Below are 27368 nucleotides of genomic sequence, written 5' to 3'. Positions count from 1 at the left end.
GATTCTCCAGTCTCCATGGTGGCTTTGAAGGTAAAGAATCTGCCTGCAATGTGGGAGACCCAGGTTTGATCCCTGTGTTGGGAAGATCCCCTGGAGAAGTGAATCGCTAATCACTCCAATATTCTTGCCTGGAGGATTCCGTAGTCAGAGGAGTCTGGTGGGCTACAGTCCATGGAGTCTCATAGTAAACATCAAGAGCCAGATTTCAAACCTTTGTGTCTGTCTTCACCTCCAAACAGGGGACAGAGCTCTGGTTTGACCACCAGGAAGTCCTTTGGTTCCAATCCATCCCCTCACCACCTGTGTGGTCCTAGTTTAGACTTGTTACCCCTCGACTTGATCTCCTGCCTCTGTAAACTGAAAGGGCTGGGTGGCCTGGTCTCCAAGAGCAATCTCTAAAGAGGTTCGTGAGAAAACAGTCACCACCCGCCCTGAAGACCTGTCAAAGGTGCCCCTGGTTTTTCCCCAGCAAGAAACATGAGACACCGTTTCACTTGAATTTTGCATTGTAGAGCAAATATCGTCCAGACTCTGTGCTATTTCTCAAGTGCGATTCGGGGAATGAGCCAACGGAGAGAGGAGGAGATTTGTTTTTGTTTGTGAGGTTCACAAACCCTTCTTTCAGGCTCAGTCAAACCATTGGGAGGTCTGTGTAGGCCGCGGCATCTCCACATTGTGTGGGGCTGGCTGGTCTCTCTCCCCCTCTGCCTCTGCTCAAAGTCTGGGAAGATGCTTTGGAAATAAACCAGGAAATTACTTATCAATCTAAAGCCCCAAAGAGCTATGCGTCCTCCTCACTGCCAACGGGAAGAGGATTTCACGGGAAAGTTCCACATCTGTGTGCAGTAGAGTTCAAAGACACCGGCTGCCGGAAGGTCTTGCAAGGGATGTAAGTACAGCGTCCGCTCTTGAGATTGAAATGAACAACTGTAGGCTTTTTTCTCCCAGAGATGAGTCTTTTTTGGCTCGCGCGGGTATTCCTCTTTCTCTGCTCTACTCTGAGGGTGAGGGGGTGTTTACTGACCCAGACTTACTCAATGACACATCTCCTCTGAGGGCTGCTCCTGCGGAACAGAAGAAAGTAAGCAAAAGTCGTCAGAACCGGCTTTGCTGGGTTTATTTTGCAAAAAGCCCTGACTGGGTAGACACCCTCCCTCATGGTTATAGATCCACAAACAAGAGGAGTGTGAGATGCATGTGTGCACTTGTGGAACGAATGGAAGGGGCTCCATTGCCTCCCCAGGAACACAGAATTGTCACTGCCTCTGAGCCTAAATAATTCGAGTGAAAGGTGTTCCCTTTGTGTTGTAGGCTTTCGAGTACAGGAGAAAGGAAACATTAGCGTTCTTCTTCTCCTGTGGAGATTGCCTTGTGGCCGTATAAACTGTGAGCTCAATTTATGTTTGCAGTCAAATGCTCTACCACTGAGCCGATACCCCCCTCAGTTTATCTTGGGCTAAGGGTACTGATTTATTTACTTTTATTTGTGTATTTACTTTTATTACTAAAATTAATATTAAATGCATTATTATTTATTTTATTAAATAAATGTGCCTGTCCCTGCACGCGGCTGTAGGGGAGATAATACATTCATTGCAATATACGAATGTAAATATCTAGATGGTGTTGGTAAAACTATGGGTTTGTATAAATGGTATTTGCATGAATGGATCACGTAGTTTCATAAATAACACATGGCCCTAGAGCGTGTGTCTTTTACGAGTATTTTCAATCAGACTGTGGTTAAGATCTGGGAAGTCATTGCCAGCATGTAGTTCTTTTAAAAGAAATAGCTCTGTTCTGATGGACTTCTGTGCCATGAGTCCCCCCGGCTTTCTCCGGGACCTCGTGTCCTTTTCCAGGGTCCCTCATCAAGAACCCCATGGCTTCGGGAACACATGTGGTGCAGGGAGTCGTGAGATGGAAGGCTGCACGCTTGGAATGTGAAAGGAAATTCTTCAAATATGGGGAACCATGTACTGAGCCTTTGCCCTGCGTTTGGCACGCTGCTTGCCATGTGTCTCGTGGTCTGTGGAGCAGGTGGCTCTGGTGAAAAGCGGTGTGTTTGGAACCAGAGCACTTGGCAACTTGTCCCCAGTTAGCCTCTGTGTGACCCAGTGTCAGTTATCTAACTCCTCTGTGCCTCGATGTCCTGTCCATAAAATAAAGGTAATGACAGTGGGAAACCCAAGTTTTACACCTGGATCAAAGGAAGATCCCCTGGAGAAGGGAATGGCAACCCACCCCCATATTCTTGCTTGGAAAATTCCATTGACAGAAAAACCTGGCAGGCAATGGTCCATGGGGTTGCAAAGAGTCGGGCATGACTGAGCGACTAACCCTAACTGATTAATTAATTAGCAGCGTTCATGTGAAGCTTGAGACTTAACGGAAGTCATGTTTTCATCTGTCATACATAAGCCACTGTTCTGTTGTTGTTCAGTCGCTCAGTTGTGTCCAGATCTTTGTGACCCCATGGATTGTAGCCCGCCAGGCTCCTCTGTCCATGGGATTCTACAGGCAAGGATACTGGGGTAGATAGATCCCTTTTCCAGGGGATCTTCCCAACCCAGGGATCGAACCCAGGTCTCCTGCATTGCAGGCAGATTCTTTACCAGCTGAGCCACCAGGGAAGCCCAGTGAAGGATGGTGATGGTTATCCTCTAGAAGGCCCTCTCTGTTAACTAATAGGCCCTTTAGTTAGTATTAACTAAAGCAGGTCCTATTAACTAAAGCAGGTCCCGGGTCCCTGTGTTAATAGTTCTTCGGAGGGTTTGGATGTGCATCAAATCTCAGTTGCTGTCCTCAACATGTTTTGTAAACTGGACAAAAATGGATCACCACATCCCATACAAACTTCACCTGAAGAAGGTGAAAAGTTCTGTTAAGGACACGAGAGCTCTTTTCCCCATTCAAATTTATGGATTACCCTGTGGTCAGAAGCAATGTTATTTCAGAGTTATTTACTGTCTTGTTTCTGTCCCAGTGTTTTCCTCATCTCTTGGCACACGTCACCTTCTAAGCCGTGACCATCTGAACTGCTTGTCATCAGCCCCTCTGATTGCATCAGTCTCCGATGATTAGCAGAAGATACATTTCTTTCCCTTTGGAGGCTTTTTGTCAGTACAAGTCAGTACCACTTGGTGGAATTCACCACCATATTCGAGTAGCATGAGCTGTGTCCATAATATGAGAAAATGATTCAATCAGCTTTACACAGAGAACCAGCAACATAGAATGTTTACTGTGCTGAATAAAGTATCATCAGATCGATTCCTCTGGAGACTAAGGCAGCGCAGAAAGACACAAGCCAACAACAGAGGGGTGTCATAACCCAGTCTGCGCGCTTCAGAGGCCTCAGAAAGAGGCCGCACAGGGCATGGGAGAACAGGAACCACTGAACATTGAAAATGATTTCTGGTGATGGCAAACTTCAGGGTGTGGAGCGACATATCCCTGGCTTTGTATTCTGGCTTCACCACTTTCTAATGCCAAGACTCGCTGGTGTGTATCCTCTCAAGAGTGTACAACAGACATAAACATCTCAGCATAGAACCCAGCATAGTAGGTGCTCAGTGACCAGGGGTTCCTTTCCTCTCCATTGTGGTCCATTCAAGCCACAAATATTTATTGAGCATTTCAGTTCAGTTCAGTTCAGCTCAGTCACTCAGTCATGTCCGACTCTTTGTGACCCCATGAACCGCAGCACGCCAGGCCTCCCTGTCCATCACCAACTCCCAGAGTCCACTGTCCATTGAGTCGGTGATGCCATCCAACCATCTCATCCTCTGTCGTCCCCTTCTCCTCCTGCCCTCAATCTTTCCCAGCATCAGGGTCTTTTCAAATGAGTCAGCTCTTCTCATCAGGTGGCCAAAGTATTGGAGTTTCAGCTTCAGCATCAGTCCTTCCAATGAACACCCAGGACTGATGTCCTTTAGGATGGACTGGTTGGATCTCCTATTGAGCACTTACTATGTGCCAAGTATTATTGTAGATAGAACAGTAAACAAGAGCCTAAGCCTATGCCTCCATATCTTTAGACGAGGAGACAACAGAATGACAAATCATAATGTAATTTGGGAAACTGAAAAGTGCTATGAAAAAAATAAAATCTGATCATGAGACAGAGTGACTAGCAAGGGCAGAAATGGGGGTATTTCTTCACCTAAGGTGGTCAGGCATTGCCTCACTGCGGAAGTGGTAGTTAGCATAGTCTGGAATCATAAGGAAAACACCAAAGCCGTGGTTAGGCCACTAACTCACCATGTGACACTACACAAGTCACTGAAACTTGTTAGGTCTGGGCTTCATGACCTATGAACTGCAGAGCTGGAGGAAACCTACGGGGCTTCTGTTAGTCCTGAAAGTGTCTTTTGTCATTTCCTTTCCTTGTCTTGGGATCCTATGCCATGAGTAATGGTATGAAAAAAGAAAAAGTCCTTGAACTAAACTATACTCCAGTTATTTCATTCTTTCATTCCATCTCCAGGGGATTTTTTCAAAAAGTTTTTCCTAACATAGATAAATGAGTAGGTCCTCAATGAATGAAGATTAATTAATGATTCTTTTCATAAAGCTCAAATCATCACAATTCCTAGGGATTACATTGCTGGAAAAGACGAGAACCACCGTATGGCAGATTTTTGGGGATGAATTGTGTAGCTTCCCAATGACTTCATGTGTGGCTTCGAGTCTGAAATCGCACATATGTCAGTGCAGCCAAGATGCGAAGCTGCCAGAAGCTGGCTGATCCAACGCTCTACTAGCCAAGAGTCATGTGCATGGCTTTAAAAAACAATGCCTGGTCTGAAACATTTCCTTTCTTAAAATGGTGCAGCAGATCTCCTGTGGGGCTGAGATGGCATCCATCCAAAGTCAAGGTCACAGTGCAGATAACCTGTACCCGAGGAGTCTTTGTCTCTAAATTCGCCAAATATTTGTGGCCAGAGTATTCTTGGCTGTAATGATCCAGATGACTGTCTAATTACTCCACTTTACTGTGAGCACCACGGAGTAAAGCCCAATCATGGGTCAACAGCTTAGAACGAGAGTTTTGTGTTCATGGCTAAAATGTACAAGTCAATATTTTCAATTCTCAAATGCTGATATTTGGCACTTAATTTATAAAATTGTGACCTCTCCAAATTGCAAACACATTTTTAAAAGTTGTTTTGAAGACACGGTCCAATGTTAGAAAATCCAGTTAGAATCAAAAGGCTGAAATATTTATTAGAGCAAAGAGGATGAGACTGGGACATTGGAGTTAATTAACCGGCAGAGAGAGAGAAAGTCACTCAGTCGTGTCCGACTCGTTGGGACCCCATGGACTATACAGTCCATGGAATTCTCCAGGCCAGAATACTGGAGTGGGTAGCCTTTCCCTTCTCCAAGGGATCTTCCCAACCCAGGAATCGAACCCAGGTCTCCCGCATTGCAGGCAGATTCCTTACCAGCTGAGCCACAGGAAAGCCCTTGTGGCAGAGAGAGTTGTGGTCAACTCCGTGATGTTCCTTGAAGCTATAAAACGATCATAAGCAGTGAACTCGTGTCCAATAGGGAGAGCAGTGGGGTAGGGAACTATACTGTGCACTTACATTTTTTCAAATTAATTTTTATTGGAGTATAGTTATTTTACAATGCTGTGTTAATTTCTGCTGTACAGCAACATGAATCAGCTATACATGTACATTTATCCCCTCTTTTTTGGATTTCCTTATTTAGGTCTCCATGGGGCACTGAGTAGAGTTCCCTGAGCTATGCAGTAGATTCTCATTAGCTATCTATTTTATGTTGTTGTTTAGTCACTAAGTCTTATCCGACTCTTTTGTGACCCCATGAACTATAGCCTGCCAGGCTCCTCTGTCCATGGGATTTCCCAGGCAAGAATACTGGAGTGGGGTGCCATTGCCTTCTCTAGGGGGTCTTCCTGACACAGGGATCGAACTGGCATCTCCTACCCTGACAGATGGGCTCTTTACCACCGAGCCACCAGGGAAGCCCTGTCTATTTTATACACATTAAAAATGTCAATAGTGTATATGGGGCTTCCCAGGTGGTGCTAGTGATACAGAATCCACCTGCCAACGCCAGAGATGCAAGAGACGAGGGTTTGATCCCTGGGTTGGGAAAATCCTCTGGGGTAGGAAATGGCATTCCACTCAGTATTCTTGCCTGGAAAATTTCATGGGCAGAGGAGCTGGCAGACTACAGTCCACGGGGTTGCAAAAAGTCAGACAACTGAGTGACTGAGCGTGCGTGCATGCGCGCGCACACACACACACACACACACGCACGCACACACAATTGTGTGTACATGTCAATCCCAATCTCCCACTTCATCCCACCCTCCCTTCACCTCCTTGCGCACTATGTTTAATGCAAATGATATTTCAACCTTTTACATGCATGACCCCTTGCCACGATCCTACTGTCGTGTGGCTATGTCTCTGCTTATGTTACAGATGAGCCTGAGATGTGGTGTAGTTGAGTAACAGTAGTTAAGTTCATCAGCCAGTAAATGGTGGAACTACAGCTTGGATCCAGGGCTGCCTTAGTCCGCAGCCAATCAGCATGCCACTTGACTACTCTGATTCAGAAAGATAAAGGACCTTTTAATTCCCACATGCACTACACATCCTATTTAAGTTAAAAAAAGAGAATTCACTGCAAGTTTTTAAATGTTGAAATGGCCTCCTGAGGGACGAGGCAGAGGATTTGTCTTCTTTGGAGGTCTATTAAAACCAGATAAGTTATCATATACATCTGGTATGACTCCAGTGTGGTCCTTTCCCAAGGTGGAAAGATAGCAAAATGATTTCCCAAGTGTCCTTCTCATTTTCCCATCTGAAGACTAACTATCACTGCAAGGCAGACACGGGGGTGACAGGTTCAGTCCCCACTTCCGACTCTCCCTCTCCTGCTCCATGCCAATTGCTTGGGCTGAAGGGATGGCTAGACTTTCTGGAAGAACTGTAGCCACTCAGTCACTGCTAGTCCTTTCCCCACAATTAGGGACAGATCTCAGCTCTCTCCTACTTTGTGCCCAACTAAATGAACACCATTCCAATGAGTCTATTACCTAATTTGAGCCTGTACGTCCAATGCTTCAGAACTATAAATCAGGACCAAAGTTGCATAAAAATGGAACATTGTTGGAAAGCAAGACTGTCTTTTAAAATTCTAGCTATTATGTATATCAGCTAGGATTGCATTTGTGAGTATTAGAAAGCCCAGTTTCTTTCACATGGAAGAGGTTTGTTTTTCTCACATAAGAAGAAGCTGAGAAGTAGGGGATCAAAAGATGGTGTAACATTCACTCATCACCAAGAAACCAGGATCCTTTTATATTCCTGTTTCAACAGTGTTAGCATGTGGCTTTCATCCTTATGAGAGCAAAATGGCTGCTGCAGCTCCAGGCATTGAGTGCATATCCCAGACAAGAAAGCAAAAACCTTCTTGTCAAACTTTGGCTTTTATTTGGGAAGGAAAACCCTCTTCTGGGACTTTTCATATGCCTCTTATTGGCCAAACTGCCACCCCTAGCTACAAAGGATCTGGAAGTTTGTACTGTTTCCAGTCTTCCATGTAAAAAAAGGCAGGGGAGAAGTGGATTAGGATGGGTTGCAAGTGAGCCAACCTACAGTATTTGTCAAAATATGCTATAACTATGTTTGTAATTTGATACTACATTACATAAAAAAAGTTTAGCTGCATCTATTTTAGTACTTGACTGGAAGCATGAAAATAATTTTTGAAAAAAAGTGATAAGAAGTAGGTGGGAACAGCATTCTATCTGAAGTACTACAAAGTAATGGAAAGACGTGGATTGGATGTCAGACCAAAGTGTGAATCCCAGCTCAATAAATAATTAGTGTGGAATGTCTCTGGACCTCAATTTCTTTTATTCAAAATAAGAGTAATAACAGCTACCCATAGGATTGCTTTAGAATTAAATTAAATAATATATAAAGAGTCTGACAGGTAATAGACATTCAAGAAATAGTCATTCTCTTTTCTTTTGCTTTGCACCTTTTATTCTGCAAGTGCAAAAACCTTTATAAAACCCAATTCAGCCAAGAACTGACAGTTGAAGGCTCAACCCTTTGATTGCAAGAAATTAGAACAAAGCCGCTGAATGGTGTGTATGTAGGCTTTCTCAATCAACACACGCCAAGATTCTTTCATTTTGGGCTTCATCACATTATCTTAGCAAACCAGACAAAAATGTCTAAGCAATTTTGTTTTTCAAGCTGCTTCGTTTGCTTCAAAGTGCCATCTGCTTGTGACATGTTACAAAACCGAGTCAATAGAGCCATTTGGTGACCTTTTAAAAAGTGACTTCAGTGTTTGTTACCAAGGGATATGGTTCCTAGAATTTGTGCAATTTGTTCTGTGTTGTCGAGATGTGAACTGAAACCTTCACAGAGACGTTCAGCTGTTTCAATACATTATCTTCATCTTACCCCAGGAAGCCAGGTTTTAAATTGACTTTCTTTCCATTTTAATTATCTGCCCATGTCACTCCGACCTTTCCAGTCAAAGATGGATGATTAGAGCTTATCACCTCATAGTCACCGCTGTGAAATTAAAAAGAGGAAACAAAACAAACCGAAAAGAGCCCACAGATTTGCAGAGCCGGAATCTAGCCATCAGCCAAGATCTGATTTCTGCACTATTTTAAGGTGGGGAAAAATGAGAGAATGCAGTCCAAAGCCACGGGTTCTTGCTCACATATGAATTCTGTGACTTTTATCAATCTATTTAAACTTATTTTTTGGATTCTTAGCTGGAAAAAAAAGTGAACATGCCTGCCCCTCCCATCTCACCTGGTTGATAGGAAGATCAACTAGCAACGCGCTGGTTGTTGTTGAGTCGCTCAGTCGTGTCCTACTCTGCGACCTCATGGACTGTGGACCACCAGGCTCCTCTGTCCAGGGAGTTTCCCAGGTGACAGCACTGGAGTGGGTTGCCATTTCCTTCTCCAGGCGATCTTCCTGACTCAGGGATCAAACCCACGTCTCCTGCATTACAGGCAGACGCTTTACCATCTGACTCACCAGGGAGAGAACCACGTCCACACGTTGAGTCACCTGGCCCCATAGTAGCTGTGCTTATACTCAAAGACTCCAGTCTCTACTGGAAATGTCCTCCTGAAAAGCCTTCCTGGAAACCCTCCTTTCAAACCCTCCTGACACTTATTACTCTGTCCATAAAGCCTCAAAACCAGAACAGAAACCATGGAGGCCCTCCACTGTCCTTATATGTTCTTTGCCCTGTTTAGACACTTCTGCAGACACCTCCCCCAAGCCTCTCACCCTTAATTAGGTCAGTCTCTAATTTCTAGCTGGTCTTGGCTAGAACACTCTAGAAACGAAGGAGATCTGGGAAATTTTGGGCCTTCATTTTGTTGTAGTTAGGAAATAGTCATACCACCTACTCCCAAGCACAGGATGGCTGGACATACATAGATGCTTTTAGGGAGTAACCTCTAAAGGGTAGATTTGCCTCCTTCACCCCTTCTGGTATTGTTCAGTTGCTAAGTCATCTCCTCTTGGGGTCTACAATATGCCATTAACCAGCAAATTTTATTTTCCTTAGAAGAACAGAGAGGCATGGTGGTTAGAGGTGGGTCAAGGGAGCCAGGTCAAGGTTATTTCAAGGACAGAAAGAGACTTGTGCCTTAGTACAGGCTGAGAGCAACCAACCAGTGGTGGAGGTTGAAGATATAAGAGAATGAGAGAAGGTCATCCAGGTGAAGTGAGAGGTGGGTTCAAACAACCACCCCTGAAAGGCTTTGCTGTTATTGTTCAGTCACTAAGTTGTGTCTGACTCTTTGCGACCCTATGGACTACAGTATGCTAGGCTTCCTTGTCCTTCACTATGTCTAAGAGTTTGCTCAGATTTATGTCCACTGAGTCAGTGATGCCATCCAACCATCTCATCCTCTGCCACCCTCTCCTCCCCCTGCCTTCAATCTTTCCCAGCATCAGGGTCTTTTCCAGTGAGTCGGCTCTTGCATCAGGTGGCCAAAGTAGTGGAGCTTCAGCTTCAGCATTAGTCCTTCCAATAGACATTCAGGGTTGATTTCCTTTAGGATTAACTGGGAAAGGCCTGGGCTTGAACAATCATGAGTCCTGACTCACCTGTGTCCACTGAGACAGGCAGGAAGTGAGAGAGGATAGATGGGAATGTGAGTAAATTAAGGATGGTCCTGTGTGTGTGTGTGTGCGCGCGCGCGTAGTCACGTCAGTCGTGTCTGACTCTTTGTGACCCCGTGGACTGTAGACCACCAAGCTTCTCTGTGCATGGGATTTTCCCAGCAGGAATACTGGAGTGGCTTGCCATGCCCTTCTCCAGGGGATCTTCCTGACTCACGGATCAAATCTTGGTCTCCTGCATTGCAGGTAGATTCTTTACCACTGAGCTACCAGGGAAGCCCAAGTTAAGGATAGGAGGGAAATTGAAGGAATCATGATGATGCTCTTTGTTCTTCTCTAGAAGGTTGGAACTGAGAACATTGCTTAAGATCAGGACAGTGAGCTGGTTAAGTGTGTATTGCAAGCATGCAGACAAGTTATTGTAAGAGAGTAAGTAAGCACTAGAAAAAAATTATATTCCCTTCTTTCCACTTGGCAGGTTTGAAATTGATAGCAAATGTTTGTCTCCAAAAGGCCTCGTATAAAAGTAGCCACCACGACACCACCCATATAGTGTGCATTTTAAGTGAAACACATGAACCTTCCCGAAACTTTTATTTTAAACTCTGAGCTATAAAGACCTCTCTAAACTCAGCTCAGTTTTGGAAATAACTTGGCCCAAGTGCAGCCTGTGTCAGAGAGGCCCTGTGACCACACGTATTCTCTCCGTGACCCACGAGTCCGGAGAATGTTCTGGAACTTCTCCAGCAAAGAGGTGCGTGCAGGAGGAGACGTGCTCTCTCGGAGCTTTGGGTTTTAGTGCTGTGGAAATTGCTGCCGACATGACAAACGAGAGGGAGATAATTTAAAACACGGGCTGTTCGCCTGTTAGGCCTTTGAAGATCTTAATAAGCATCAGCTTTCCCGAGCCGGATCAGGTCCTTTGCTCCCAAACGTTTCAGATTTAGACTGTCTCCCTTGGAATATTTAAAATCGTAAGGGTCAGTTAGGGGAAGTTTTGTGCTCAGACTTGAGGGGCAGCTGGTGGAAGAAATGGAGCAGGCGGTGGCTTCTGCTGGGAGCTCTGGCTTCTCCTTTCCTGGCCCGCCCTTCCCTCACCCACATTATGATGGGAAGAGCACAGACAAGAGTGAACCAGGTCTAGATTCAGCCAGGGTTTCAGAAATCCCAGGAGAATTCTCTCTTGAGACCAAGGGAAGGAGTTTCGGGTTTCTTGAGCAGTGATTTGCTCAACCTCTCTCTGTCTTTGTCTCTCTCTGTCCATCCATCTCAGTCTCCTTCGGTCTCTCCCTCCCTCTCTCTTCTTCCTTCTCTATTGCCCTCTCTTTCATCTCTTTTTAGCATTTTTGTTTAATTTGTTTTTGGCTGTGCTGGGTCTTTGTGCCGTGATGGCTTCCTCCGGTCGCGGTGAGCGGGGGCTGCGCTCTAGTTGCAGTGCGCAGGCGTCCCATTATGGCGGCTTCTCTTGTTGCGGAAACACGGGCTCGCCGGGCCCTCGGGCATCAGTAGCTGAGGCTCACAGGCTCAGTAGTTGCGTTCCCCCAGGCTCTAGAGCACAGGCTCAGTAGTTGTGAGGCATGGGCTTAGTCGCCCTGTGGCACGTGGAATCTTCCCGGATCAGAGTTTGAACCCATGTCCCCTGTATTGGCAAGTGGACCCTCTACCCTCCCATCACTGAGCCACCAGAGAAGCCCCGCTTTCATCTCATGTAACTAATTACTGGTCTCTTTGGCTTGCCTGTTAGCTTCTGTGGTAGCTCAGATGGTAAAGAATCTACCCACAATGCAGGAGACCCGGGTTCAATCCCTGGGTCAGGAAGATCCCCTGGAAAAAGCAATGGCCACCCACTCCAGCATTCTTGCCTGGGAAATCCCATGGACAGAGGAGCCTGGTGGGCTACAGTCCATGGGGTTGCAAAGAGTCAGACCCAACTGAGCAGCTGACACTTGGCTTGCCTGTTAGGACTTTTGGTTACCACAAACCCTCTAGAGTCATAGGGAAACAGGATTCAGAGTCCATAAAAGGCTGGCACTATTCTAGGCACTTGGGACAGAGCTGTGATGAAAACAAACTCCCTCCTGGCAGAGCCCATCTGAAGGATAGACAAAGAAAACACAGGTGTGTGTGTGTGTGTGTGTGTGTGTGTGTGTGTGTGTGTGCGCCACAAGTGATGAGGACCATGAAGAAGAAACTGAAGCAAGAGAGGGCAGGTGTGCTGTTTAGACAGATGGGTCAGAGAAGCTGGGGCCATGGAAAGCCACCATCTGAGCTGAGACTTGAAGGCAGAGGAGTGAGCCACACCAGCACCTGGGCTGGGCTGTAACGAGCAGGAGAGGAGGCAGGACTGATGATGCTTAGCTTGTTGCAGGAACAGGAGGATGCCAGGTGACTGGAAAGCAGCACATGAGGCGGACACGTGAGGTCAGAAGGGATTGGAGGTCCAGAGCATCTCAGACCTAGGGCTTTGAGCTTCATCCTGAGGGATGACAGAGAGTGCTAACAGGTTCGGACTTTAGTTCCAAGACCACTAGGACCATTGTTCTGAAAATGGACTGTCGGGTGGCCAGGCTAGAGAGATGACATCATCCCCGCTCTGGCGCTCGGTAGACTTGCCAGGACGCTTGTGGTTTCAGTGCCAGTCGCAGGCTCCCTTAACAAACAATTCACAATAAAGTAGACATACATTGAAAGTCTGACAATCTTCACCTTACAGATTACATCTTACATTAAGCCGTTCTGCCTAAGGACAGACAGACCCCATCATAAGGCCAGTCATAAAATGTAATGAAGTTGACTAAGGACATTCTATTTGTGGCATTTTATTTCACCAGCCAAAAAGCTTAAATACCAGACTGTTATGTTCAAACCCAGACCTAAAAGCCAAAGGAAAAAGCTTTCTGTTTGTTTTTGTTTTCCCTGGACCTGCCTTTGCTGGCAATGGGAGTAATATCCACAGAGAGCACGAACCATGCCTGAGTCCCAGCCCAACCCACCAGGGTTCTGGGGTCCTTCTTCCGTGTTTGTGACCCAAGCACCAGCTCTAACAAAATGTTCCTTTGCTTGGCCTGTCTCTTTCGCTTGAGACTCCTCCAGGGCCCATGTGGAGGGAGGCTGACTACAGAAACTGTATAATTAAAGAGTTAGATGTGTGTGAGCACTCATGGGTCCCCATTAAATAGTGTTTATCAACATTGCTAGATTTTTTTAAATTAACTTTCATTGGAAAGACTGATGCTGAAGCTGAAGCTCCAATACTTTGGCCACTTGATGCAAAGAACTGATTCACTGGAATATAGTGATGCTGGGAAAGATTGAAGCCAAAAGAAGAGGGTGGCAGAGGATGAGATGGTTGGATGGCATCACTGACTCAATGGACATGAATTTGAGCAAACTATGGAAGGTAATGAAGGACAGGGAAGCCTGGCGTGCTGCAGTCCGTGGGGTCACAAAGAGCCAGACAGAATTTAGCGACTGAACAGCAATGGTTGCTTTACGGTGTGGTGTTAACTTCTTCTGTACAGCAAAGCAAATCAGCTCTATGTAGACATATAGCCCCTCTTTTTTAGATTCCTTTCCATGTAAGTCACCACAGAGCATTAAGTAGAGTTCCCTGTGTTGTGCAGTAAGTTCTTGTTAATTATCTATTTTATGCATAGCATCAGTAGTGCTAGCTTTAATTATTTCATCAACCTGTACACATCCCTAATACTCACCAGATATTGTTCTAAATGCTTTGTACTTGGCAACCAAAAGCATGAATGAGAATACCTACCTTCAAGCATCTTATATCTCATAAGGAGAAAAGGTGATACAAAAATAAATAAGTAAACACGCAGTGTCAATGAAAACAATGCACAATCTAAGCGTCACAAGTTATCTTTTATTCAGAGAACTTGCTAAGGACTATAGCCCAAGAGACAAACTCTCAGATAATTCTGAGGAACTGTTCAAAGAAGGAGCCAGGATATATAGGAGTTTTTGCTGTAATCAAACATCAAAAGATTACTGCTAATCACAAACAAACAAGTTAATGATTTTACTGCTTTTCTATGTACAGGAAGATGCAAGTGTCTGTCCTTACTGAAACCAGCTCTGAGCTACGCATCTTAACCGTCTAGGGCCAGCGGCCTGTTTTTCTCCATGCTGAATCCCCTCAGGGTGTGCCGTCTGGGGCGGCTGCAGTGGCTGAGGGCTTATTGACCACAACATCCTGTTTACAGGAATGGCATGCAACCTTCTTTGTTTACTGAAGTGGCAGGCCACATTTTTTGTCCACAATAGCATGTTAGATGATGACATATGTGATGGAGAAAATAAAGTTTAAAAGGGTGTGGAATGGTTGGATTTGCAATTTTTAGAATAATGGTCCATAGAGGCTTCATTGACCAACTGCAGCTTGAGAGCAAATCTTTAAAAAGTGGTAGAAAATGATGATACAAGTGCAGATATAGGTGTAGACGTCAATTAAGTGTTGGTGTAGGTATTGGTGTAGATAGAATTACAAGTAAGTACAGATGATAAACATAGAGAATAAATGTAAGAAAATTAATAAACAGAAACCTCAATTAAATAAAATTAGGAGACTAGAAGGGAAAGCTCTCATGCCCTGTGAGCAAAGACTCCTCTTCCTTCCTGCCAAGGGTTCAGCCAGTTAAAAGCCACCGACCTTTATCAGAGCCCTCCCAACTTCCTCTTCCTCTGACCTGCAGACTGTCATACAGAGGGAAATCAGAAAGAGAAAAGCAAATATCGTATATTAACACATATATGTGAAATCTAGAAAAATGGTACAGATGAGCCTATTCACACAGCAGGAATAGAGACACAGACGTAGAGAACAAACATCTGGACATCAGGGAGGGAGAGGGAAGTGGGATGAGTTGGGGGTTGGGATTGACATACATGCACTACTGTGTATAGAATGGACAACTAATGAGAACCTGCTCAATGTCCTGGGCAGACCTAAATGGGAACGAAATTTTAAAAAGAGGGGATCTATGTATACAAATAGCTGACTCACTTTGCCATATAGTAGAAACTAACATAACATTATAAAGCAACCATACTCCAATAAAATTTTTTACAAAAGAAGAAAAAAGGTCTTCCCCTGCTGTACAGGGGCTTGCACACAGCTCAGTGTGGTTTTGCAGAGCACAAATTGCAATTCTCTGTTGATCCCGAATAAACCTTAGCTACTAAACAACAACAATAACATAACAGAAGATACCGTTATGGTTCTCATCACTTAGGAAATTCCAAGAGTTTTAGAAGCTCTAGTGGAAGACCAAATATACATATACATACATATATATGTATATATATGATGTACATATATCACAATATCACAATGACATAGAAGTAGAGATGCAATAGAGATAGAGACAGAGACACACATCTGCGGGAAATCTTTCCACGCAGGAAGAAGAATGTAAGCGATCTTTCTGTGACAAAAATACGCTTCAGGAGCTGCACAGAGACAGTATGGCTGGAGCCGCGATGAGTGAAGGAGAGAGAAGTACACGATGAGGCAACTTGGTGGAGAAGGGCAGACCTGTTGTTCATTCTAAGCCTTTCACTTTTGCCCTCAGAAGGGTCATATGGACCTCCCATGAAGGATCAGTCTGGGGATCATAACAGTATTTCTCTGTTGAGTGGCTTCCCCAAGAGCAGGAGCAAGAAGTGAAGTGAAGTCGCTCAGTCATGTCCAACTTTTTGCGACCCCATGGGCTGTAGCTTACCAAGCTCCTTGGTCCATGGGATTTTCCAGGCAAGAGTACTGGAGTGGGTTGCCATTCCCTTTTCCAGAGGATCTTCCCAACCCAGGGATCGAACCTGGGTCTCCCACATTGTATGCAGATGCTTTACCATCTGAGCTACCAGAAGAGCAAGAGCAAGAAGTCTAGATCAATCACTAATTTAGACAGGAGATTCTGTTGATAAGGGCAAAGGTGGCAGCTATAGAGATGCTGAGCAATGGTGAGATGCTTGAGATAATGTTTAAGATACTTGAGATAACATTTAAGGAGAGTCAGAAGGATTCATGGGTAAGAAGAGCACGAAGGGGTCTCCAAGTTATTTGGCCTGGACGTCTGAGTTTGTTATCAACTAGGGATCCAACAATTGGGGAAGCAGACATAAGGAGCTCCTTGTCGCACACGTTAGGGTCATGGAATCTATTAGATACACACGTGGAGATGTCTAGGGGTAATTGGATGTGAGTCCAGAGTTCAGGAGGAAGCTCTGAATTGGAAATAGACATCTCAAGTCATGTGACTGGATGGGCTCACCAAGCAAGAGAATGTCGATAGAGAAGAGAAGGGATCTGAGGACTGAGCCTGGGTTTCCACATTTATGGGTTAGGAGGAGTCGCAGACCCAGGAAGGGAGGCAATGAAAAACGAAGGACAAGAGGAAAACCAAGAGACAGTGACTCCTCAGCATGAGTGAAGGAAAGAAAGGAAGAGCAGTAAGTCAAGTACCAAAAGGACTGAGAAGGGATCACTGATTTAGACACGTGGGATTGTTGATGACCTTGACAAAGGTGATTTCAGAGGAGTGGTGGGCTGAAGCCAGACGGGGTAGGTTTGGGAGAGAATGTGAGGGCTGAATGGTAGACAGGTGTAGAGATCATTTATTCAAGGAGTTTACAATAAAGAAGACAGTGAAATGGGACAGTGACTGGAGGGGAAATGTCTGAAGAAGGTAACATATAAGTAAATGTACCTAGTATATAGAGTAATATATATTACTGCATATATAAAATTTACTTTATATATTTCTATACATTATTGTATGATTATATATGTATATATAACCACCCATATAATTTCCATTTCTATACAATGTATGTTGTGTGTTTATTACACTCCCACAGAAACTGTGAAGCCAGGGTAGGTGATAGGTTTTCTAAGTAGATACATAAGTCACTGAGAATAATAACAGTGATGTTGGAGAGAGTGACGGGGCCAGGAGCCAACATATCCAAAAATGAGGCATGCAGTATAGATTAGGAGATGACTGGTGGATGGCGTGGACTAACGACATGAGACTCAGTGCTGGAGGGATACTAGAAGGCAGGAGAATGAATGATCTGGAAAGAGCAGGAAGGAGCAAAGAGGTGACTCACTTCACCTCCAGGCCCAGTGGAATGAGGAGTGAGGTAGGAAGCAGCTACCATTTGAGTGGGCTTCAGGGAGAGCGATGACCTCAGTGGAGATCTGGGCTTTGGTCAGAGCAAGGAAGTGAAAGGACATCCACAAAGGAGGAGGAGAATACAGAAGACTTTGCTGGTATGGGTGGTTCCAAGGGAAACCAGGGAAGGACATCTGGTCTACCCCTGGAAGGAGTGGGAGCTAGGCTGTAGAAGGGGCCGTCAGAATGAGAGTCCATGGGATGAGTGATGACCTGGGACCATGAAAGACATAAACTTGCATAAAGGATGTGATGAGGCTTCCCTGAGGGTCTCAAAGCAGAGTGGTGGTGAGTGAGGCTGATGAGGAAAGGAGAAGCAAGAACCTTGACAGACCCACAGAGGCTCAGAGCTGAGAGAGTGGGAAGCCTTACCTGAAGCACCCAGGAAGTTCTGAGATGCCTTCCATGCTCCCAACATAGACTTTCATGAACCCTCTAGAGAGGCCCAGGTGCATTGGTAACCCTGGCTGAGATGTGAAAAGGCTGGGGAGGCAGGAAATCAGGCTGATGGGGTCAGCAGAGGCAGGTTATGGAGAACTGTACATCATGTTGAAAACTTCAGCCTTTATCCCACAGACTTGGTCTTTGTGATGGGACAAGGGCCCTTAGGAACGTGATGGTTTTATTTCCCCTCCGACCTAACTATTTGGGGAGTGAGGGGTTTACCAGTTGTATATGTCAGTGTTAAACCAGAGAAGCAGAACCAGTTGGAGGTAATATATACTAAGAGATGTATTGTGAAACACTGGATTATGCGGTTGGGAAGATCGTCTGGAGAGTCTGAAATCTGTCAGGGAGACCCCCAGGAAAGGCAGACTAGAATCGTCAGGGATGAGCTGATGCTAAGGTCTGTAAGTGGAACTTCTTTCTCAGGGAAGCCCCAGCTGTCTGCTTCAGACCTTTAAACTGATTGAATCATGCCCACCCAGATTATCCAGGAAACCCTCCCTTACTTCAAGTCAACCAGTTACAGTTCTAATCACATCTACAAAATACCCTCTGTGCAAAAGCTAGATGAACGTTTGGCGAAAACCTGGGAACTCAAGTGTAACCAAATTGATACATCAAACTGAGCATGACATCCGTGTGTTCCTTAAAATCTATAGATTCATTTTGGGAGTTCCTTCTGTAAACAAGAATTCATGGAGCATTCATTATACGAAGAGGAGCGAAATGGTCCACCTTGTACTTCAGAAAAATCAGGTCTTTGGGCTTAAGTGGTAAAAATTCTTAGGAAGGAATTTGAGCACACAGTACTAAAAATAAAATATGACTTTCTCCACTGTAAATCCATGTGAATTATGGTTGATCTCAGAGGGAAATAAAGCAAGTTGGAAAGAACCCCAAAGAAAAGTTATTCCAAATTTCTCTGGATATTTCAAGAAAGGTCAAATTTGCCCAGTATGCAAAGATTCTTAAGCAATAGTTCAAAATTCCCATCTTCTACTAAACTTATGATTAATGAATTGACAGATATTTATGGGCACCTAATCAGTATCAGGCATTCTAATGAAAATAGGGGGAAAATAATTAAATCATAAAATTAAATAATGCCCTGAGAAGCAATTTCTCTGGAAAGGCTATTAGCTAGCACTCTCTCAACTTAAAGTGAGAGAAGACCCAATTCAAAGTCTTCAAAGCAAAAAAATGGGGAGGAGGAATTCACTGATGCATAAGTCTGGAGTAGATATCCAACTTCAGGTTCGGTTGGATCCAGGTACTCTAAGGAACACAGTCTGAACTCCTGTCCTTTCTGCATCTCTTAGTTCTGCTTTTCTCTGAGGTGGTTTTGTGGTTGATCAGGTCTCTCGGGTCACCAACAGTACCAGGCTCACATCTTAGAGCAGTCAACCCAGTGTTGAGTTTCCCTGGACTCGTGTAAGTCACTAGCCCTTCCCCACCCCCAAGAATGAATCACTGTGACCAGAGCAATGTAATAACCTGGAAAGGCTGGAACATGGGTGGAGAGAGAAAAAGGTCCCCAGTGGAAAATCAAGAGGCCCTTCCAGAAACAGGAACGGATAGCGGGTAGACAGTAAAAAGCAGGGCTCTCTGTAGGAACATTACAACTCACAGTCCAGAAACCAGTGCCCGTCAGAAGAGAGCTGAGAATCCTACTGGGTGTCCTGCCCTAACTTTGAGGCTCCATTTCCTCATCTCCAAATAAGGGCTCATAACAACCCTTATTGTGTCTCATGGCTACAAGAGTTATTAAAAATCAAGTGCAATATATACAAATATGCCTTATAAATCATAAACCATTTGAAAATAAGATATGGAGAGAGCTTTATCCATGTGATGGGGCTTAAGTTTGTATTGCAAAGGGGAAGCAGGAAGAAAAAAAGCTAGCAGGAAAAAGTATCACTATCTGGGCAAAATTACCCACAGGTTGAGAGACTTGTTCTCTTCTATTAACATAGTCAATGCAGGTGATCCTTTACATTCAGAATTTTCATCTGAGAAAACAAGTTGAAATAGTGAGAACTGGGCTTCCCAGGTAGCTCAGTGGTGAAGCATCTGCCTGCCAATGCAGGAGACATGGGTTCAGTCCCTAAGTCAGAAAGATCCCCAGGAGGAGGAAATGGCCATCCACTCCTGTATTCTTGCCTGGAAAATTCCATGGTCAGAGGAGCCTGGCAGCCTACAGTCCATGGAGTTGTAAAAGGTTGAAGACGACTGAGCACACGCACTAATGAGAGCTGTAGATTTGTTCCTTACTAGCTGTATGAGTTTGGGCAAGTTTTTTTAATCTCTCACTCTCTCAGTCTTCTCATCTGCAAAATGAGATCATAGTAGTACCTGGCTCATAGGATAACTATAAAGACTGAATGTGCCAACACAGGTAAGGCACTGGGCATATACTCGTGTTCAATCATGTCCAACTCTTTGAGACCCCATGGACTGTAGCCCGACAGGCTCCTCTGTCCATGGGATTTTTCCAGGCAAAAATACTGGAGTGGGTTGCCATTTCCTTCTCCAGGGGGCATATACTAAGTGTTTTATAAATATCAACAATTGTTATTGGCCCTCAAAATCATCTGGATTAGTAGGTACTTTAATTCTCATTTTTTTTCTGGATTAAAAAGCTGATGCATAAAGAAATTAAGTAGATAAGGTAAGATTTGAACCCTGATCTTCAACTCTCAAGTTCACCAGGGCCCCACAAACACAGGCAGGGAGGGAGGGAGGGAGGCAAGAGATCACGGAGGGAAGGAGGAATGGGAGAAGGTATTAATGATGTCTAGATTATTGCCTGGACTTTCTTTAAGCAGGAGTAAACCAGGTCTTCTAGAATATTTGTTTAGCCTTGGATTGAATGATAGTGTTTGAACGGCTTTGTTAGAGAAGGTTTTCAGTTCAGTTCAGTTCAGTCGCTCAGTAGTGTCTGACTCTGCGACCCCATAGATTGCAGCATGCCAGGCCTCCCTGTCCATCACCAACTCCTGGAGTCTACCCAAACTCATATCCATTGAGTCAGTGATACCATCCAACCATCTTATCCTCTGCCTCATCTACATAGCATTTAAATGCACTTATCAAAATCCCTAGACTCTCCACTCCAGAGATGGAGAAACCTGGCTCCATTTTCTCCCAGGAGACTGAAATTGCACATTCATCCCGTCACGGTCCATGCCATGTGTATCTGTGTATCTAGAGGCACTTACCTTACCTCGTCTCATTCACTCCTTACCACAATGGCCCAGCATGGACACAACCTTCATGTCAGCCTCACAGGGCTGAAAAAGACGGAGAGACAGGCCCTGTAGGTGAACTGAACCTTCTCTCCCAAGCCCAGTGCCCCTTCAGCTCCATTACAGGCATCTGACCCAGAAAGCCGCCCAGCCCAGGGGTGTGAGCACTGCCTTGCACACTCCACGAGTCCTGCGGGACCTCCCTGAGAGGCAGGCTCCTTCCTGGAGTGTGAACTGAGATCATGAGGCTCCCAGGGAGGGGAGATTAGAGGGTATAATGGGAGAGGTGCCTGAGCCAGGAATTCCTTATGAAGTTGCTCTGTCTCCTTGTCAACATATGTCCTTTTTCCATCTCCTAGCAAGAAACTGCAATAATTCTCATTCTTAAAAAAAAACAAAGCATTAAGGGCATTTTCAAGAGGGATTTCAAAGTGTAGAGTGAGAGAAACCAGGAAGAGAGGTGAATGCCAAAGTCTGGGAGGCTGCTAACCTCCAGCAAGTCAGTATCATATGTGAAAGTTGCTCAGTCGTGTCCAACTCTTCGTGACTCCATGGACTATCCAGTCTGTGCAATTCTTCAGGCCAGAATACCGGAGTGGGCAGCCTTTCCCTTCTCCAGGGGATCTTCCCAAACCAGGGGTTGAACCCAGGTCTCCCGCATTGCAGGAGGATTCTTTACCAGCTGAGCCACAAGGTATCATAACAATGGCAATAAAAGCTCAGAAATAGACTGTGAGTTTGCCTGGAGACAGTCTCCTTAACTGGACACTCGTCCCTTGGGCCCACTCTGCAGGACTCTCCTACACTGTCTGAGAGAGGAGGGAGCAGACCCTCTGGGAAAGCTAACATATGTTTTAGAGCAGCGGGTTCCCAACCAGACCTTCCCCAGAATTACCTGGGAGCTTGTTAAAATGCAGACTCCCAAGCCCTACCCCTAAAGATCCTGCTTCTGAACCAGTGGGGTAGAGTCTGGGCATCTGTGGTTTTAAGAGGGCCCCATGAAAATTCTGATGAGTTCGAGAACCGTCACTTCTGGTCACTCCCTTGCTGTGTGACCGAGGGCAATGCAGGTCACCTCTCTAAGCTTGGGGCATAGAGAGAGCCCATAAGAAATCGCTGAATTCCCTAAAAGAAATGAATTTGAGTCAGTTTTAGGGAGGGGGCTGAACCCAGAGCGTGTTATGTAGAGTGAAGTAAGTCAGAAAGAGAAAAACCAATACTGTATATTAACACACATATATGGAATCCAGAAGAAATGGTGCTGATGAACCCATTTGCAGGGCAGGATTGGAGACACGGACACAGAGAACAGACTTGCGGAGCCAGTGGAGGAAGGAGAGGCTGGGGCGAATTGGGAGAGCAGAGGGAAACATACACATTGTCATGTGTAAAGCAGATACCTTGCAAAACCTTCCTGTATAACACAGGGAGCTCAACCTGGGTCTCTGTGATGACCCAGAGGGGTGGGAAGAGGGCATGCAGGGGGAGGGAGGTTCAAGATGGGGGAGGACGTATGTATTCCAATGGCTGATTCGTGTTGTATGGCAGAAATCAACACATTGTAAAGCAACGAACTTCCAATTTTTAAAAAAGAATTATTTAAAAGAAATTGCTGAATTGACAAAACTCGGCAGCCTGATGTGTATCCTTAGGGGAATGTCCGGATGACTCAGACTCCTCTCAGACCGCACAGCCTCAGACTCGAGGGCAGGGATGGACACTCACTGAACACCATGGAGTGAAACAGCAAGTTGTAGGAAACAAACATCCAGCTTTCTGAAGAAAATTATCATAGTATGTGCACGTGTTTTTTGGAAAAAAAAAAGTGTGGAGTGTTGTGCCTATGGGTCTGTTAATGGGAATCTTGGAGAACTAGGATTCAGAGAAGGGGGTTTGTGAAAAAGGGATTCACAGTTTTCTTTCTACACCTCTATATTGTTTTAAAGGAGAAGGCAATGCACCCCACTGCAGTACTCTTGCCTGGAAAACCCCATGGACGGAGGAGCCTGGTGGGCTGCAGTCCACAGGGTCGCTAGGAGTTGGACACGACTGAGCGACTTCAATTTCACTTTTCACTTTCATGCATTGGAGAAGGAAATGGCAACCCACTCCAGTGTTCTTGCCTGGAGAATCCCAGGGACCGGGGAGCCTGGTGGGCTGCCATCTACGGGGTCGCACAGAGTCGGACACAACTGAAGTGACTTAGCAGCAACAGCAGCAGCAGCAGATTGTTTTAATTTTCACAACAAAAATGCTGACTGGGGCTTCTCAGGTGGCTCAATGGGTAAAGAATCCACCTGCAATGCAGGAGTCATAGGAGTCTCAGGTTCAATTCCTGGGCTGGGAAGATCCCCTGGAGGAGAGCATGGCAACCCACCCCAGTATTCTTGCCTGGAGAATCCCATGGACAGAGGAGCCTGGTGGGCTACAGTCCATGGGATCACAAAGAGTTGGACAGAACTGAAGCGACTGAGCACACACGCACACCCATATAGGTGTTTGATCCAAACTGAATAGGAATTCACATTTCAGCAATCACAGATGAGATGGTGAAGAACCTCACTGGTCATGAGACCTGGTTCTAGCACTGTCTTTCCTAGAACCGCCTAAAGGGCCTTGGGAAAGAAATCTGCACCCAAGGGGATTCTAATCATTAATAACAATCTGAACACTCCATCAGTTTCCCCAAGTAAAAGTGCCTCAAATGGACCCACGGGATTTTAAGTTATGGACCTGTTTTACGATGACACAGAGAGGTCATGACCCCAGGGCCATCTGGGGAAGCCCCTGGCTGGTCAGGAGGCTAAAGGAGAGAGAAAAAACCCTAGACCACGACCTTTATTGCATTTTCCACAGGGCAGGATAAAGAGGATTGGCTGGTTTTAAAACTTCCAGCCAGCTTAGGGGCCAAGGGACTGCCCCCAGCTGCCCGGCACCTGTCCCTGGGTGATTTAGGGCAGGGAGAACGTTGGCTTGGTGTGTTAGCTGGATAAAGGAGCTGCTGGAGGTTCTGGGCTCTGGATTGGACTTCAAATGGAGAGGCACCTTCCCAGGCCAGCCCTTTGCTATCTCCACAAACTGGGGAGCCTTGGGAGGAGCAGGCTCTCCCAGGGCAGTGAAGCCCTCAATACCAGAGTATCGAGAATATAGGAAATAAGACAATACGGCACATACAGTTGGCTCTTTGATGAAAGAGTATCAAAGAGAGAGAGTCAGAATTGAGGAAAACAGAACAATGACCCAGTTAAGAGGCCGGTGTCCTGGGTCATAGCTCAGACCTTCTCTGAAGGAGGCACGATGGGGTGGGCATTGAGATAGAGAAAGAAGGGGGAGGCAGAGGCAAGGCCAAGGGACCACGGGCAGCGCCAACCACCCAAATGGCACTGGAGAGACAGCAGAAAGTTGTGGGGCCTACTATGTGCTGAGCCAATACAGAGCACGCTGAGTATACTATCTATCTCTAACCCCTTGAAACAGGCATTGCTAACACCATCGCGCAGATGAGAAAACCGAGGCTCACGAAGGATAAAGATCTTGCCCAAATTCGTGCAGCCAGTAAGCAGTGGAGGGAGGACTTAAACCTCAGGCCGTGACTCTAAAGCCCAGTTCGTCTTAAGTCTGGCTTGAACTTGGGCGGGTGCTGCTCTGAGGAGATGGATATTGGTGAGTCAGGGAAAGGATGAGGGCTTGCAACAACGGAGGCTTCTGATCAGGGCGCACCCACATGATGGTTCCTAGCAGAGCTGCCAAGCAAGAAAGTCAGCACTCCTGAGACGCTCACAAGGACCTCAGGGCAAATGTTATTCCAGTCCTGGTGAAAGTGATAGTCGCTCAGTCCTGTTAGACTCTTTGCAACCCCATGGACTCTAGCCTGCCAGGCTCCTCTGTGCATGGGATTCTCCAAGCAAAAATACTGGAGAGGGTTCCCATTACCTTCTCCAGGAGATCTTTCTAACCCAGGGCTCCAACCTAGGTCTTTTGCATTGTAGGCAGATCTTTTACCATCTGAGCCACCAGAGCAGCCCCCAGTTCAGGGGGGCAGCAGGCAAGGAGGGGGGCTGCAGGCATCATAGTTTGATTATCCCTAAGGCAAATCCTGATGGGGAAGACGATGGCACCCCACTCCAGTACTTTTGCCTGGAAAATCCCATGGATGGATTAGCCTGGTGCACTGCAGTCCATGGGGTCGCTAAGAGTTGGACACGACTGAGCAACTTCACTTTCAATTTTCACTTTCATGCATTGGAGAAGGAAATGGCAACCCACTCCAGTGTTCTTGCCTGGAGAATCCCAGGGATGGCAGAGCCTGGTAGGCTGCCGTCTATGGGGTCGCATAGAGTCGGACACAACTGAAGCGACTTAGCAGCAGTAACAGCAAGGCAAACCCAGGAGTTCCCAGGTGACTCACTGATAAGGAATCCACCAGCAAATTCAATTTTGAGACGAGATTCAATCCCTGGGTCAGGAAGATCCCCTGGAGGAGGGAATGGCACCCCACTCCAGTATTCTTGCCTGGAGAATCCCATGGACAGAGGGGCCTGGCGGGCTACAGTCCACGGGGTCGAGAATAAGTTGGACATGACTGAGCAACTAAACAACAACAAAAGCAAAGCCTAAGACAAAGGTTTGTCAGCATGAAGCAGGAGGTGAGGGAGAAAAGGGACAATAGAGCCAGAAAATGGTATATCATTGAGTACGTTAACCCTGTGAGTAGCTGAGGCTCCATCCATCCGGGGACCCTAAGGAGTCACACAGAGCATGCCTCAGAGTGGCCTCATCAAACATGGCAGGCTGGGCTATTTATTAATATCCACCATCCCGTATCCTACATGGCCTGAGGTTCTCCTCTGGGCTTCCCATCTCCAGTACCTCCTGACAGCCCCCAGTCTGGCTGAAAAGGCCTGAAAGTATGCCCCTCGGGGAAGGAAGCAGAGCCCCATGGGCAGCTCTGGGGCAGTTGTCCGTGTAGGTGGGGACTTCCCACTACAGTGGTGAATGGGTGTGAGGTTTGGTCGAGGGCAAGCCCAGCTTCTGATCCTCAGAGAGCCCTTGCAGACTCTGTGCTTCCACGCTGACCTGTCTGCAACTACCTGGCACACCAGCTCAGCATGCAGGCCCCCACCTGATCGGGAATTCGCTCATCACACTTCAGGACTGATCTCAGGCTTCCCTTTCTCCAGAAAGCCTTTGGCGACCATGCCCGCTCAGGTGACCATCTGCTCCTAGTTCCTCCAGGCATCACTAGAGGCTCCACAGATAGTGGGCATACATGCTGTGAGCCACACTGGGCTTGAGGACACCAAGGCATGGCCCTTACCTTCAACGGGCTCACAGTCATGAGAGGGAAACGATCTCAGCCCTCCAGTCCACGAACACGCCCAAGAGTCATGACAGCTTCATAGGCCGAGAAACATGCTTCCTGAGAAATGAAAACAAGTAGCATTCTTTGAAATCAGCTTCCCCCTAGATCCTAGACAGTCACAGAGCGCCTAACAGCCTGCCTAAAAAAGCCCCACCCATATGGTGACTCAGACGGTTACAAATTGCCCCAGTGACTAACACACCTCTATCATTGGTCTCGTAAATGTCCAAGCTCCTTTATTTGATGTCTTGATCAGATTCCAGCCTGCTATTCCAGGCTTCTCCTTCAAAGCTGACCTTTGAAAACTCTGCTTTCAGCATTTCTGTTCCGTGACCATCTTTGCCCAAGCTCAGGTCTCCACTGAACGGGCACCTCCTACACACTGAGGCCTCAGTTCACCCAGCCATTTCTCCAGAAGACCTCTGGTGACATCCGCCCACCCACCCAGAGGCAGCAGTCAGCTTCCAGGGTCTGTGATATCTCTGTAAGTGCTCCAGATAAGCACAGACATTCTGAGTGTCACTGCCCGCATGGACCAGCCCAACTCTATGTGACCTGCTTCTATGGGGCCTGCACCTGTCCCTTCGTGTTCCTAAGGCTTAGTTTCCTTCTGTCTGGAATGAAGGGGCTTCCCTCATAGCCCAGTCGGTAAAGAATCTGCCTGAAATGCAGGAGACCCAGGCTCAATTCTTTTGTTGGGAAGATCCCCTGGTGAAGGAAATGGCAATCCACTCCAGTGTTCTTGCCTGGAGAATCCCATGGACGGAGGAGCCTGGCAGGCTATAGTCCATTGGGTCACAAAGAGTCGGACATGACTTAGAGACTTAAAAAAAAAAAAAGAATGAAGATTATGATAGTAAGATATGTAGAGTTGTCATATGGATTGAATGAAATGGTCCACATAAAGATTTAGCCTGGAGCTTGAGCACAGAGTAATCACTCAAACGTTAGCTGTTAGAATCTCAGA

The 27368-nt window shown here is 46.1% G+C and overlaps 1 protein-coding gene across 10 annotated transcripts in view; it reads left to right on the top strand.

Moving 5' to 3' along the window:
• C1QTNF7 (C1q and TNF related 7) overlaps positions 1-27368 on the top strand; it is a 127702-nt gene that overhangs the window by 47276 nt on the left and 53058 nt on the right. The window contains exon 1 of one of the 10 annotated variants that reach the window (XM_086404770.1): positions 489-889. The exons of 7 other annotated variants lie outside the window; for them this stretch is intronic. The gene's annotated coding sequence lies outside the window, so the exon portion shown is untranslated. Of the gene's footprint in view, positions 1-488; positions 890-27368 lie in introns of those variants that run through there. 2 more of the 10 variants (XM_086404775.1, XM_086404765.1) reach the window with 2 other exon arrangements.

The sequence above is a fragment of the Bos grunniens genome, chromosome 6, assembly GCF_055505025.1.
Source record: "Bos grunniens cultivar Pamir isolate PY7600 chromosome 6, Bosgru_T2T1.0, whole genome shotgun sequence".
NCBI lineage: Eukaryota > Metazoa > Chordata > Mammalia > Artiodactyla > Bovidae > Bos > Bos grunniens.
This window is presented reverse-complemented; position numbering and strand designations above follow the sequence as displayed.